This window comes from Tiliqua scincoides, chromosome 4, assembly GCF_035046505.1.
Source record: "Tiliqua scincoides isolate rTilSci1 chromosome 4, rTilSci1.hap2, whole genome shotgun sequence".
NCBI lineage: Eukaryota > Metazoa > Chordata > Lepidosauria > Squamata > Scincidae > Tiliqua > Tiliqua scincoides.
Window position 1 is genome coordinate 206,976,416 of NC_089824.1, and position 14,113 is coordinate 206,990,528.

At 45.4% G+C, this 14,113-nt stretch overlaps 1 pseudogene; it reads right to left on the reverse strand.

Moving 5' to 3' along the window:
* Positions 1-5,961: 5,961 nt before the first annotated feature.
* Positions 5,962-6,078, reverse strand: LOC136650333 (5S ribosomal RNA; annotated as a pseudogene).
* Positions 6,079-14,113: the final 8,035 nt, after the last annotated feature.

Here is a 14,113-nt window from a genome sequence, read left to right on the forward strand (position 1 = left end):
TCAACCAGCAGTGTGGGTACCACCAGTGATACTTGAGGTGGTGTCTGGTGATGCTTGCAGGACCCTTGAACATTTACTGCCCAGAACCAGGATGCAACAAACAGCAGTAGGAGGCTCAGCTCAGTGGGCAGAGCTCCAAAGCATGCTTTTCCATGCTCAAAAAGCTCTCCTGTCCATCCTGAGCCTCTTACTTGTGGTCTGTCATATTACATCTGGCCTCCCAACCCAGCAGTAACTTGCAATGATGTCTTGAATAGGTGGACCATGTGACGTGGTACAGCAGAGGACAAGCATTGAGAAACGCTGCTTTAGATCCCTTCTCTCAAAATATATCTTGTACAAAAATGCATAATCAAACAAATGCATCAATGAAACTTTGTGACACAGTGTTCACGCATCGAGGTATTATTATCTTGTCTCATAGTCTTCTTTTGCTAGTCGGGGTCAAGATGATGTTTAATGTGTGACAGGAGGGGGTGACACATGACTCTCACATTGACCAAATCAGCCAGGTCTTTGATAACCTATCTGACTGGTTGTAATCAATTGCTGCATTTTTCTCCAATGAAAGTGAAGTGCTTGCAACACTTTCAGAACAAAAACAAGCTGATGAAGAAATGGAAGAGGTGCCAAACTGCTCCCCACCTGGTGCACTGTATGATCTAAGAGGGCCAGCCAAACTGAATGCAACAGAAGTACCTTCGAGGGCAGGGATTTATAGGAATGATTAAGCATAGAGGAACCATTTTAGGACCACACAGAAACAGAGAAGTGGGAGGAGAAGCTTGCCGAGACATGTCTTGCCAGGGGATCTGATGCTGGATTGGAGAGTTAAGTTTGTTTTCTTTTGATTTTCTTAGCTTGTGAACTTTCCTACTCAGTTTTTACTAAGTCTTGGAGCACAGGGATAAAAACACACTCGTCTGAATCAAAAGCAAATCCCAAACCTGTTGAGCAACCATTTTCAACCACTGTGCCATGGCACACTGGCGGGCTGCAAACAGTCCCCAGGTGTGTTGCGGGAATTTGGGAGAGGGTCATTTATCAGTAGGGCCTTTGGGGGATATGAACCCCCCATTGATAGTACATTGTGCCTTGTCAATTGTCAAAAAACCGATGGTGTGCCTTCACCATTTTAGTGCGTTGCCAGTGTGCAGTGAGATGAAAAAGATTGAAAATCACTTCTGTAGAGACTCACCCCCTGCTCATTTACACACGTTTTTCTTTGGAATTATGCAATGTTGTCTTTATGGAGCTTGTGAAGGATACAGTATCTTAATGACCTGCTTTCAACCAACAGGAGCAATGCAAGTTGTACAAGAAATGAGTTTTCAGCAACATGTCAACATTTTGGAGTAATGGTTCCAAAATATAAAGTATGTCCTGTCTTCTTTATTTTTGTTGCTGGGAGAATAATTTGTTAGGGTGAGTCTTGCTGACAGAGGAATCAGACCGTGTAGGTGCTTGCTCTTTGTTCTGCAGAGAAATAAACTAAGTGCATTTTCAGATTAAATTATGATCTTGGAGGATCATCCAGGCATATAAATTCTTCTTGGTATGCATCCAGGTAAACACAATTCACAAGAAAAAATTAAAAAGTGTTTCTGGATATAAAAGCAAAGCAAACGCAGTCCTCAATAAACAACATCATTCGGAGCCACCCTGGGAAAAATTATAATTCTTTTGGGCGAAAGGACACTCTTCAGTACTTACTATAGGACAGCTGGTCCTAAAGCTGGTTAGTCCTATCTTGCTTGAGACTCAGACACCAGAAGCAGATGTTTCAAGGTTATCAGGTGAAAAAAAAACACCCCACAATTTCTCACTATAGATTCCAAGGTGACTGTGGTGTCCATGAGTCATGCATATTATGCCACAGAAAAATCCTTTAATAAAAAAACCCCCAGGGATCCATCTAAATCAGTCATTTTCAACATTTTCACTGTGCTGTGGCACACTGGTGTGCCGTGAACGGTTTGCAGGTGTGCCGCGGGAGTTTGTCAATTGTCAAAAAACGGATGGTGTGCCTTGACAATTTTAGTACCTTTTCAGTGTGCCCTGAGACAAAAAAAGATTGAAAATCACTGATCTAAATCACTTGGATATGCTGCCCAATTGGTCCACAACTGCTGCCTCAGCACCAAGGCTGGCCTTGGTCAAATTGGGCCCTGCTGGAGGGCCTTCTGCACTGTGAGCAGCAAGCGGAGTGCCCGCAGGTGCAGCTTGCACCTTGCTCTCTAGCTGGCACTCTGGCTAGAATCTTCCATGCCCAGGTAACATGAGGTGAGCGTGGCAAGCAGAGCATTGCTTCTGGATGGCCCTCCTTCCCCCCTGGCCCTGGGTCCAACTGGCTTGAAATTGGGCCCCCTGGAAGCAGTTGGCAAGGATGCCACTGCTGGGTGCCTTGCTGCCGCCACTTGTACTGTTGAGTAGGGAGGCCCACAGGAGTGGAGCCCCCTACAAAAATGTTTTGCTCCTTGTGTGCATTATTTAAATGCAGAAGGGTGGGATTTCAGTGTTATTTATTTATTTAACAGGTCCATGCAATTGAAAGAGCTCCTTCATGCAGGTGATTGTAAATAAAACCAGAAGTCCTGTGCTTCCAAGTATGACAAAAAGAACAAGGAGCACAGTAAAGAGCTCACTTTTAGTGGGTGGAAAGGTATCCATGGGGCTTGCATCCACAGCGGCTTGGAGAGATGCAGCAACAGACTCAGGGTGAAGGTCCCCCTACTCTAATATCCTCTCACCCCCCTGCAATCCACTGCTGATGCAACCTGCATCACTTTATCTCATTTATGTTGCACTCCCACAACCTGGATGCCTTGTTGCCGAGGAAAGTGACAAGGTTCTGCCTTGGATTTTTTGGCATGCTATGTAATTCTAGGGGGGGGGGGTTCACTTTGGAAGCAGCTAAGAAAACACAGGAAACTGTCTTGCACTTAGACTATTGGTTCATCTAAGTATGTATTGCAAGCATAGACTGGCAACAGCTCTCCATGGTTTGGGGCATGTTTTTGTTGTGGTCTCTGCCCTACCTACGTTGCCAGAGACTGAACCTAGGACCTTCTGCCTACAAAGTGTGCACTTTATACTGAGCTACGGCCTCTCCTACAACTAACAACTGAGCGTGTTGCACACTGCACTATTTCACCCATAATGCAGAAAATTAATGTGCTATTTTTTTTAAAGTCCACAGAAACACCTTTATTAAGGCCTTCTAATATTCATTCTACTTCTGGGGATTGGAGGCTAAGACGATTGCCGCAATCCTAAGGGGACAAAGTGCACTGTTAGAGGAGTCTTCTAAGAATTTTTTCCCCAATCCTATTTGGGCCTTGCGCTGCTCGAACGCTTGTCCCTTTTCAGCAGTCATGAAAGGCAACACAGCCACTTATTAGTCATGTATTTAAAACTTTTATGTAACACTTTTTTCTTGTTTGGAACTCCAAAGCAGTTCTGCTTCTGCATACCAGTAGTGTAGCCAGAGGGGAGGCAGAGCAGTAAGTACTGCAGGCCGCGCAATGCACCATGTAATTGGCCCCTCCCACTTGCCTTTGAAGCTATTCCAGGCAGGGACAGCAATGTGCATTGCGCATTGCTGTTGCTGCCTGGAATTTCTCCGAAGGTGCGTTGGAATGGCTGTTATATGGTAAGTTAACAGCACCTGCAGTACTTACTGCACTGTGCCCCTCTGGCTTCACTACTGATTCTAGCCACTTTAACAAGGTGACCTATGTTCTACCTGCTGCTGGCTAGTGCACTCTGTTGGATCAGAACCATTGAACTCAAAAGCCTTAAGAATGGTTGCCTCTTCATTGGCTTATAGCCCTAGTGTTTACAGCTAGTTTATGTTTTCCAGCAAACTTTGCACTTTAGAGTACGTTTCAAGACAAAGTTGTTGAAACACCAGTTCAAGCTCTTGGGTTCGTTTTCTTTTTCTTTTTAACAGTGAAAAATTTCCACCCTTTTATGACAGTTTTACAAGTGTTGAAGTGCATTACAAATTGCTAGGTATATGCTTTTTTCTGAACAATTAATTTATTACAGCACTGCAGGGTTGATCATATCTGCTTCTCTTGCATATTTTGGGGCCACCTTTTAATTACATAAATTTCTTTTTGTGTTTCTAGAACTGGATGCAGACAAAAGAGTCATACCGTTGATTGCATTACAGTCATTCAAAGTGCTGAGCAGGCTGGCTCAATTACTCGGAGCCTATATTTTAAGACTATACAAATTTCTGGACTCCAAATTAATCATTTCATCGTATCTGGGCAATGTGTGTGTGTGTGTGTGGGGGGGGGGGAGACAGGTGTAACAGAAAAAGATAGCTCATGGTAGGCCCTCTGCTGTGGGGTGAGCGTGGCTTCCTCTTGACTTCACAACTGAAATGCTAAATCTGCAAAAAAAATAAAACAAAACAACAAAGAATCATTAGCTTTGCTTCTTCCCCATGCTTCAGCCGGGCTGTCTACCTTACTGTCTTTAAAAGCACAGCATGACCAGCCATGCATTCACATATTCATATGTGGACTTACTAATTTAAAAAATGGAATTTTAAATTGTCAAACTGCTCACGGGATTTGGGTGATGTCACAGAAAGCCAATCAGCTTCATGAAATGTTGGTTTCTGCTCCAGAAGTAAAGAAATTTTTGTTTGCTTTCCCCCAAAATCTGACTCTAGATACAACCACACTATTCTAAGAATATCGTACTTGTCTTCACCTTAATACTAGAAGCCCTCAGTGCAATGGCAATTTCTCTATCTGGCCTGCACAACTCATTCTAATTCAGCCCCCACCACCATGTATGGTCACCTATCAGAGACTCAATGAACCTCCTGTTTTTCCTGATTATCCACAATCTTGCAGGAGACTGTGTCCATACATTGCTTTTGAATTTTTTCACTTTAAAAAAAAAAGGAAATTCATATGAGATAGGAAATGTTGTGTCCTAGAAGGCAAAATTATGACAGCATTCTCACAGTTATCTCAATCTTTGAAAGGTTTTTGAAATGTAACATTTGATTTCTGCCATGTTGACTGTAGGAAAATGCCTACAAATTTTAGTTTGAGCAAAATTTATTTTTTTACCTCTAATCTCAGCCAGCCAGGCAGATACTAGCAGAACATGTTTCCATCTGTGCCTTTGGAGCAAACACACACAAACCAACAATATTTTATATACTAACTGGGAAAAAAAAAAACACTTTACAGAAGGATAAGGTTAAGAGATCCCTGATCAAATCATGTTATAATCTAAAAATAAACCAGAGAGACAAAAGAAACCCAAAAAGGGAAGTTCAAAACACTGGAATTCGCACACCTAAGTACAAGGATTGTTTTCCTTACTAATAGTGACCTTCAAGTTAGAAACAACTGAAATAAGATATTTGGTTAGAATGATGTAAATGTACTTTTCCTTATCACTATGCAAACACAGTCCTAATCTATTTCTCTCCCTCACATTTTATTTACAAGATTCTTTTGTCTTTCAGGATTGCCTTTAAACTTATTACCTGATGAAGGAACTTGATGTTGAAGGTAAATAACATATTTTACAATTGTTTCATTTTCTCCCCCAGCCCCTGGCTTTATGAAACAGTTGTCTGAACTGTTCTATCTTGTTTAGCAAGCTCATTTCAGGAATAATTTAAGAGATGGAAAAATAAATCCATCTTGTTTGCTTTTGCATCTATCTGAAAATAAGCTCTCTGTGTGCCCGTACAAGGCGGTTCAAGAATCAGGCTCCACTTCATGTCGCTCACACCCATGAAACCTCTTCAGATTGAATGGAGTGGGCTAATAGCATGTAGGGCTGTAGGCTCCATTCGTGTATATTCAGTTGCATATATAGTCAGTTCCCATTAACCACTAGGGTTAGGTTCCTTATAACTTAGTGGATACCAAATTAGCAGTGGTTGGTTGGCAACCTTCAGTCTCAAAAGACTATGGTATAAACCTACAGCACCCGGTATTCCCAGGCGGTCTCCCATCCAAGAACTAACCAGGCCTGACCCTGCTTAGCTTCCAAGATCAGACAAGATCAGGCATGTGCAGGGTAATAGCAGTGAATCAATGAGATAAATGATTGAGAAAAATGGGGTTAGGTTCCAGGGGACTCTCTTTACCATACACTTGATGAATTTTATGAACCTGAATCTTAACTTGAAGTCTATAGGGCTGGGTGATAGCCAGGGTTTATCAACATCTCCAACATCTTCCCCTTCCGTGCTGGATATCCCTGGATGCATTGAAGGTTGTGGTGATGACAATTTCTCTGTGTTGCTATCCCTCGATTTGTTGAAGGTTGTCATGATGGTGATTTCTCTGTGGTGGCTACCCACTGAAGGTTGCTGGCCCAACAATGAGGCCTCAGAGTTCAGCAATGGGGAGGGGGTTGCTTCACCTGTCCTTCTCATCCATCTGTCTCTTAGCTCCTTCCCCTGGCTCGCCTCAGGCCCAGAGCAGCTCTCAGGCAGCCTTCTGGAGACCTCTCCTCCTTGGCCTCTGACCATTGCCACGGTTGTGACGTTTCAGCTGGAGTCCCCAAGATGATGAGGCGAGTCTGGAAGTGGACACAAATGTGGGCCAATACCAATGCCTTTTTGATGTGGTACTGCCAAAGAACAGTCACAGATAATGAGGTGGCAATTTACCTCTCATTTTTGTATTGGCAACCTTCAGTCTTGAAAGACTATGGTATCGCGCTCTGAAAGGTGGTTCTGGCACAGCGTCTAGTGTGGCTGAAAAGGCCAATCCGGGAGTGACAATCCCTTCCACACTGGGAGCAAGTGCAGTCTGTCCCTGGTCTGTCTCCCTGGCTATGGGCCTTCCTTCTTTGCCTCTTAGCCTCAGACTGTTGGCAAAGTGTCTCTTCAAACTGGGAAAGGCCATGCTGCACAGCCTGCCTCCAAGCGGGCCGCTCAGAGGCCAGGGTTTCCCACTTGTTGAGGTCCATCCCTAAGGCCTTCAGATCCCTCTTGCAGATGTCCTTGTATCGCAGCTGTGGTCTACCTGTAGGGCGCTTTCCTTGCACGAGTTCTCCATAGAGGAGATCCTTTGGGATCCGGCCATCATCCATTCTCACGACATGACCAAGCCAACGCAGACGTCTCTGTTTCAGCAGTGAATACATGCTAGGGATTCCAGCACGTTCCAGGACTGTGTTGTTTGGAACTTTGTCCTGCCAGGTGATGCCGAGGATGCGTCGGAGGCAGCGCATGTGGAAAGCGCTCAGTTTCCTCTCCTGTTGTGAGCGAAGAGTCCATGACTCGCTGCAGTACAGAAGTGTACTCAGGACGCAAGCTCTGTAGACCTGGATCTTGGTATGTTCCGTCAGCTTCTTGTTGGACCAGACTCTCTTTGTGAGTCTGGAAAACGTGGTAGCTGCTTTACCGATGCGCTTGTTTAGCTCGGTATCGAGAGAATGAGTGTCGGAGATCGTTGAGCCAAGGTACACAAAGTCATGGACAACCTCCAGTTCATGCTCAGAGATTGTAATGCAGGGAGGTGAGTCCACATCCTTAACCATGACCTGTGTTTTCTTCAGGCTGATTGTCAGTCCAAAATCTTGGCAGGCCTTGCTAAAACGATCCATGAGCTGAACCTGAACATGGTCCTGAACCATGACCTGTGTTTTCTTCAGGCTGATTGTCAGTCCAAAATCTTGGCAGGCCTTGCTAAAACGATCCATGAGCTGCTGGAGATCTTTGGCAGAGTGGGTAGTGACAGCTGCATCGTCGGCAAAGAGGAAGTCACGCAGACATTTCAGCTGGACTTTGGATTTTGCTCTCAGTCTGGAGAGGTTGAAGAGCTTTCCGTCTGATCTGGTCCGGAGATAGATGCCTTCTGTTGCAGTTCCAAAGGCCTGCTTCAGCAGGACAGCGAAGAAAATCCCAAACAAGGTTGGTGCAAGAACACAACCCTGCTTCACTCCGCTTCGGATGTCAAAAGGGTCTGATGTGGAGCCATCGAAGACAACAGTGCCCTTCATGTCCTTGTGGAAAGATCTGATGATGCTGAGGAGCCTGGGTGGACATCCAATCTTGGGGAGAATCTTGAAGAGGCCGTCTCTGCTGACCAGGTCGAAAGCCTTTGTGAGATCTATGAAGGCTATAAAGAGTGGCTGTCGTTGTTCCCTGCATTTCTCCTGCAGTTGTCTAAGGGAGAATACCATATCAGTGGTGGACCTGTTGGCTCGGAATCCACACTGCGATTCTGGATAGACGCTCTCTGCAAGTACCTGGAGCCTCTTTAGTACAACTTGGGCAAACAGCTTTCCTACAACGCTAAGGAGAGAGATGCCGCGGTAGTTGTTGCAGTCACCCCTGTCACCTTTGTTCTTGTACAGCGTGATGATGTTTGCATCCCTCATGTCTTGAGGTACTCCACCTTCTCTCCAGCAGAGACAGAGGATTTCATGCAGCTCAGTGACGATGATTTCTTTGCAGCATTTTAGGACTTCAGCAGGGATGCTGTCTTTTCCAGGTGCCTTGCCAAAGGCAAGGGAGTCCAGGGCCACGTGAAGTTCTTCTAGGGTTGGTTCACTGTCAAGCTCTTCCAGCACAGGCAGGCACTCAATGTTGTTCAGTGCTTCTTCGGTGACTACATTTTCTCTGGAATATAGCTCAGAGTAGTGCTGCACCCAGTGTTCCATCTGCTGCGCCCGATCCTGGATGACCTCGCCTGTGGCAGACTTCAGAGGGGCAATTTTCTTCTGTGTTGGACCTAGGGCCTGCTTGATACCATCATACATCCCCTTGATGTTGCCCGTGTCAGCTGCTATCTGTATCTCGGAACAGAGCTGGAGCCAGTAGTCGTTAGCACATCTCCTGGCAGTCTGTTGGACTTTGCTGCGAGCAGTTCGGAGGACCTGCAGGTTGCGCTCACTGGGACAGGCCTTGTATGCTGCTTGAGCTCTCCTCTTTTCCTCAATGACTGGTGTCAACTCCTCAGAGTGGGCTTCAAACCAGTCTGCCGCCTTGTTGGTCTTCTTGCCGAATATGGACAAGGCGGTGTTGTAAACGGTATTCTTGAAATGTTCCCATCTGTTGGATGCGTTTGCGTCGGCCGGGCCTGGAAGAGATTCCTCAAGCGCTTGTGCAAATTCCTCCACTTTTCTCTGATCCCGGGTCTTGCTGGTATCAATGCGAGGTCTTCCTTCCTTTTTCGTGTGATACAGTCGCTTTGTTTGCAGTTTCACTCTGCTGCACACCAGGGAGTGGTCAGTGTCACAGGCAGCACCATGATAACTGCGTGTGATCTTGATGCTGGGAAGGCTGGAGCGTCTGGTGAGGATCAGGTCGAGCTGGTGCCAGTGCTTTGATCTTGGATGTCTCCAAGAGACTCTATGTTGGGGCTTTGTGTTGAAGAACGTGTTGCTGACACAGAGACCGTGATGACAGCAAAACTCTAGCAGGCGTTGGCCATTTTCGTTCATCCTCCCAGTGCCAAACTGACCTAAGCAAGTGGGCCATGAACTGTTATCAGCACCAACTCTAGCATTGAAATCGCCAAGGATGAACAATGGCTCTTTTACAGGGATTTTCTTGACAGTGGTGGCCAGGTCATCATAGAATTTGTCTTTGGCTTCTGCTGGAGACGACAGAGTCGGTGCATAAGCACTGATGAGAGTGATAGGTCCTGCTGATGACTGGAGCTGCAGGGACAAAATTCTTTCACTTCCCACAGTAGGTGGGATGATGGATTTCAGCAGGGTATTTCTGACCGCAAAGCCAACGCCATGTTCCCTGGTTTCATTTGGTGGTTTTCCCTGCCAGAAAAATGAGAAATTTCTCTCCTTGACAGATCCGGAATCTGGCAGCCTAGTCTCTTGAAGGGCGACGATGTCCATCTGCAGTCTGCTCAGCTCCATGTCGATGACAGCTGTTTTGCGTGCGTCGTCTATTTCTTGCAGGTCATCAGAGAAGCCAGGTGTCATTGTCCTAACGTTCCAGGTGCCCAGCTTTAGGGCAGTAGTTTTCTGTTTTCTGTTGCATGGTGCAGAGTTGTCGATCCGCTTGTCGGTTTTCACCCTAAACCCCACGCACCCCATGAGGTTAACGGACCGTGGCGAGGCAACACCTTACTGGCTGGGGACTGCCCAGCTTAAGGCGGGCGGTAGCTGCCCAATGAGATGCAATGATCTCTCCCACCGTCGGAAGCAGCCCCTGGCGTCATGCTCTACGCCAATCGAGCAAAGACTTATAACCGGTAAACTGCTGCTTCCCGTGTTGTGCCGACGCCGTATGGCGAAGTTGGAGTGTCCTCTCCAGTGCGCAAAGCCTGGGTAAAGAAGGTATGGAGGATAGGCTGTTACCCATGCAGCAAATCCCCCCTCTCCACGTCGCTGGAATGGTCCAATGGAAAGGCAGAAGCCAATACGGTTGGTTCCAGCGGCGTCGCAGGAGTTGCCAGAACGTGACTGTGTTCAGCCATGAACTGCCTAAGGGACTCCGGCTCCTGATTTTGCCTCGAGGTTGACTCCTGAAGCCTTTTCCAGAACTGGATGTAGCCACAAGGCAGTGGAGGTTTGAGGTCAGAGTTTCCTTCTCTTAGATGAGCTGCCTTCCTAGGCTGACGAGTCCCATCTACCCGGTGGCTGTTTAGTCGCCTCTTACGACAAGTACAGCCAAACTGAGGGCCTATTCTTAGCCCCCAGCCCCCATGGTACCTCTCATAGATAAGCAAATTCATGGATAATGAATTTGCCTATAAAGAGAACTGACTGTAATGACATTTGTACAGCCATATGTGCATTGACATGTTACAGATGTGTGATGGAACATACACACAGGAGTACCAGCTAAGAAGGCACAATCCCTCACCCTACTTAAATTCATCAGGAACACGAATGAGCCCTTGGTCTCAAGAGGGCAGTCATTAGATCTCCTCATACCTTGATCCAGAATCATTGCTAATCTTAATTTAGATATTCTAACCCTGTATGTCATTTTATTAGATAGATTACACCAACGATAGGATATGCCTACAGATGACCGCATCTTGGTTGTATACCAGTTTAATAGTTGGATCCTTCCCCAAAGAATCTTGGGAGTTGTAGTTTGAAGAGGCTGCTGAGAATTCTTTATTAGAAATCCAAAGTCCCCTTTTATTTCCCAGGGCTTCCTATCACATGAACTCTGTTCTGTACCAATGCTATCTTTTTCTCTGCCTCAAAGCACATTCCTGTAGGATATTACAAACTCTCCAAACTGACACTGAAAGCACTAAAGAGACTAAACAAACATTTCTTTAATTGCTATTTAAATGAGGGGCATTTTAAATTAAATTTTAACTGAAGCTGTCCTCCATGAAAGGTGTTTTATTACTGATAACATGAGTGAATCAGCACATCCAACAGCCAACTGTGGTAACATAGTTAATGTTGAATTAACTGGTGGCATAGAACAAGTTATATGAGTCTGATGTGTATCTGATATCCTATAGAGCTGTCCAAGTCCAGGAATAGATGAAGCAGTGCCCAGAAAACAGTGTCCTTGTGTTTAAGCAGGAGTGAATTCAAGGGGGCCATGAGTGCATGCTCCCCCAAACTGTTGCATCAGCAGGGAAGGGTGCCCACCACGATGGGGAGCAAAGATGGGCCATAAGTTCAACTGGACTCAGGTCTACCCAGCAGGTAGATCTGGGCTCCAGGTCTCGGGAGGAGCCCAGGTCTACCTGCTCAGCAAACTTTGACCACAGGGGCCACAAGTTCAACCGGGAGCCCAGGTCTTCATACCTGGTTGACCTGGGCTCTGGAGTTAAGGTAGTGCTCATGTCCCAGCCCCCAACACAAACATTGAACCCCCCCTCCCACCCGGTTTGGAGAAGAGTGGGGTGGGTTTTCAAAGAGAACCACAGATGGGCAGCTGCTTGCATTAACTGATTTTATGACTACTGTACTTTAAAAGAGGAACAATACAAACTAAAAATGTACAGCGATTAGGAACTGCAAGGCATAACACCAAGTTCCTTGCACATTTCCTCTTTTGTTGTGGCTCTCACAGTCTCAAATGGGTAATGTAAAAGCTGTATGTTTGCACATACAACACAACAAAGCCTATAGATTCTATGACAACTAGGACAAAGAGATGCTCCTAAAGGAGATGCCAACATGGAACAATCACCTTTCTTCTCCTAAAAACTTTTTGGTTTTTGACCCATTTCTGCCCAGCCCACAGGTGTACACATTTGGTCCCTGTAGCATATATGCAACATTGGGCAGAAATGGCTTAAAGAATCCTTCCTTTTCTTTTTTTTGTCTCAGTCCAGCTAAAGTCAGTCACAGCTAAGTCCCACTGAAATTTTATTTGTGACGAAAACTGCAATCCTATATGCATGTGCTTGGGAGAAAGCCCCATTGCATTCAGTAGGACTTGCTTCCAAGTATATCCCATTGTGTTCAGTGGAACTTACTTCCAAGCATAGAATTAGGTTGCATCTAAAGACACACTGCTTTCCATAGGACATGACTCAAATTAGTCTTGACTAATGTTTCACTTGAGGTGGATTAAAGCCTTTGTCTTTGTTAACTACTATTGCTTCATCCCTTCATGCCTGTAATTTCAATGGACACATTTTATCAATCTTCTACTTATGGTTCAGTTCTTATGTTACGCTCCAGGACACAGGACCTACTTTAGCAAGCTACTGTGCCCTATACATGGTCAGACTTTAGACTTCTCTTTAGGCACAGAAGGTCATAAGAGATCTACAACATCAGTACGTCTCAATGGAAGTCAGTACATGGCCAGCCTTTTGTTGGCTGTACTAAACACAGGCCAACACACATTTTGCTTCCTTAAACGTTACACCAATTCCTGGGTATATTTGGGGTGCCGATTCCAAAACTGGCATCTGTTTTGCCCTATCACGTCTAGTTTCGGAGACACGGCATAGCCTCTTTAGTGAATGGTTCAAGCAGCTTCCTCATGAGGAAGCCTACACCATAGCTTCCTCATGAGGAAGCTGCTTGAACCATTCACTAATGAGGCTATACTGTATCTCCAAAACTTGATGTGATAGGGCAAAACGGATGCAATTCTTGGAACTTGCACCCCAAATTCATATCAAACCACCATAAAGTTTAGGAAAAACTTTTTTCTGACCCTCAATTTTGTAGGCCTGTTAAATCAGACCTTCTTCTTTTGCCTGGTTAGCGGAATAACACCATCTGCCTCATTAAATTCAGGTCCCTGTTGTTTAGTTGTTGGTGTTGTTGCTTGAGTCACTGACCTCAGAGATTCTGAGCCAGAGAATACACACCTTCTAGGCCTGGATTCAAGAGCAGCTGCTCAAGGCTCCACTCTAGCCCTGATAATGGGATGGAATGGTAATGCTGTTCTTCCTAATTAAAATGTTGACTCCTTCAAAGCTGCTCTGTGCCGAGTCTCAAGTACCATGTTCAACCAAAGAGGCTCAGCCTCCATGCATTCAAAGAACATAATATGGTAGGAGGCAGCAGTCATACTTATTTTTCAAACATGTCTACAATATATATACTACATGAGGAGCAGGACTCCATACCACTGGAAACGCTTTATTTTAAGGTCTTCCAATCAAGTAGAAGCCTATCTATACACGTGCAATTCTACATGTGTAGACTGTGTAGTCTGTTCAGAGATGTACATTTAAACATAGGTACAGTAGAGGGTCGAATCTACTTCCTCCAGCGACACTCATGTTCAATACAACGTATGCACAGAGGATGAGCCCAGTGGTTTGAACAGGGCTAAACAGTCATGCAGTGGTAATTCATATCACAAAGGGAATGTCACACATCAAGAGAGGTGAGGGACAGCGTGCCCCTGTATTCAAGGGTATTCTGTTCTGGAACACCTTGTGGTTAACTAAAACTGCAGATACAGGCAAACACCGCCCCACACCCTCCGGAGCCAAAGGGAGCTTTTTCACCTTGCCTCCGGAGGGTCTTTTGAGTCCAACAAGAGGCCATGGATGTCCGTCTGTGGCCTCTGCTGGGTTCACACTGAGCCTGAGAGCAAAAAACAAATGACTTCCATTTTTTTTCTTTGAAAAACAGAAAGCATTTTAGATTTTGAATTTTCGAATTAGGGATGCTCAACGTGTATTTAAAATATTTAAGCCAC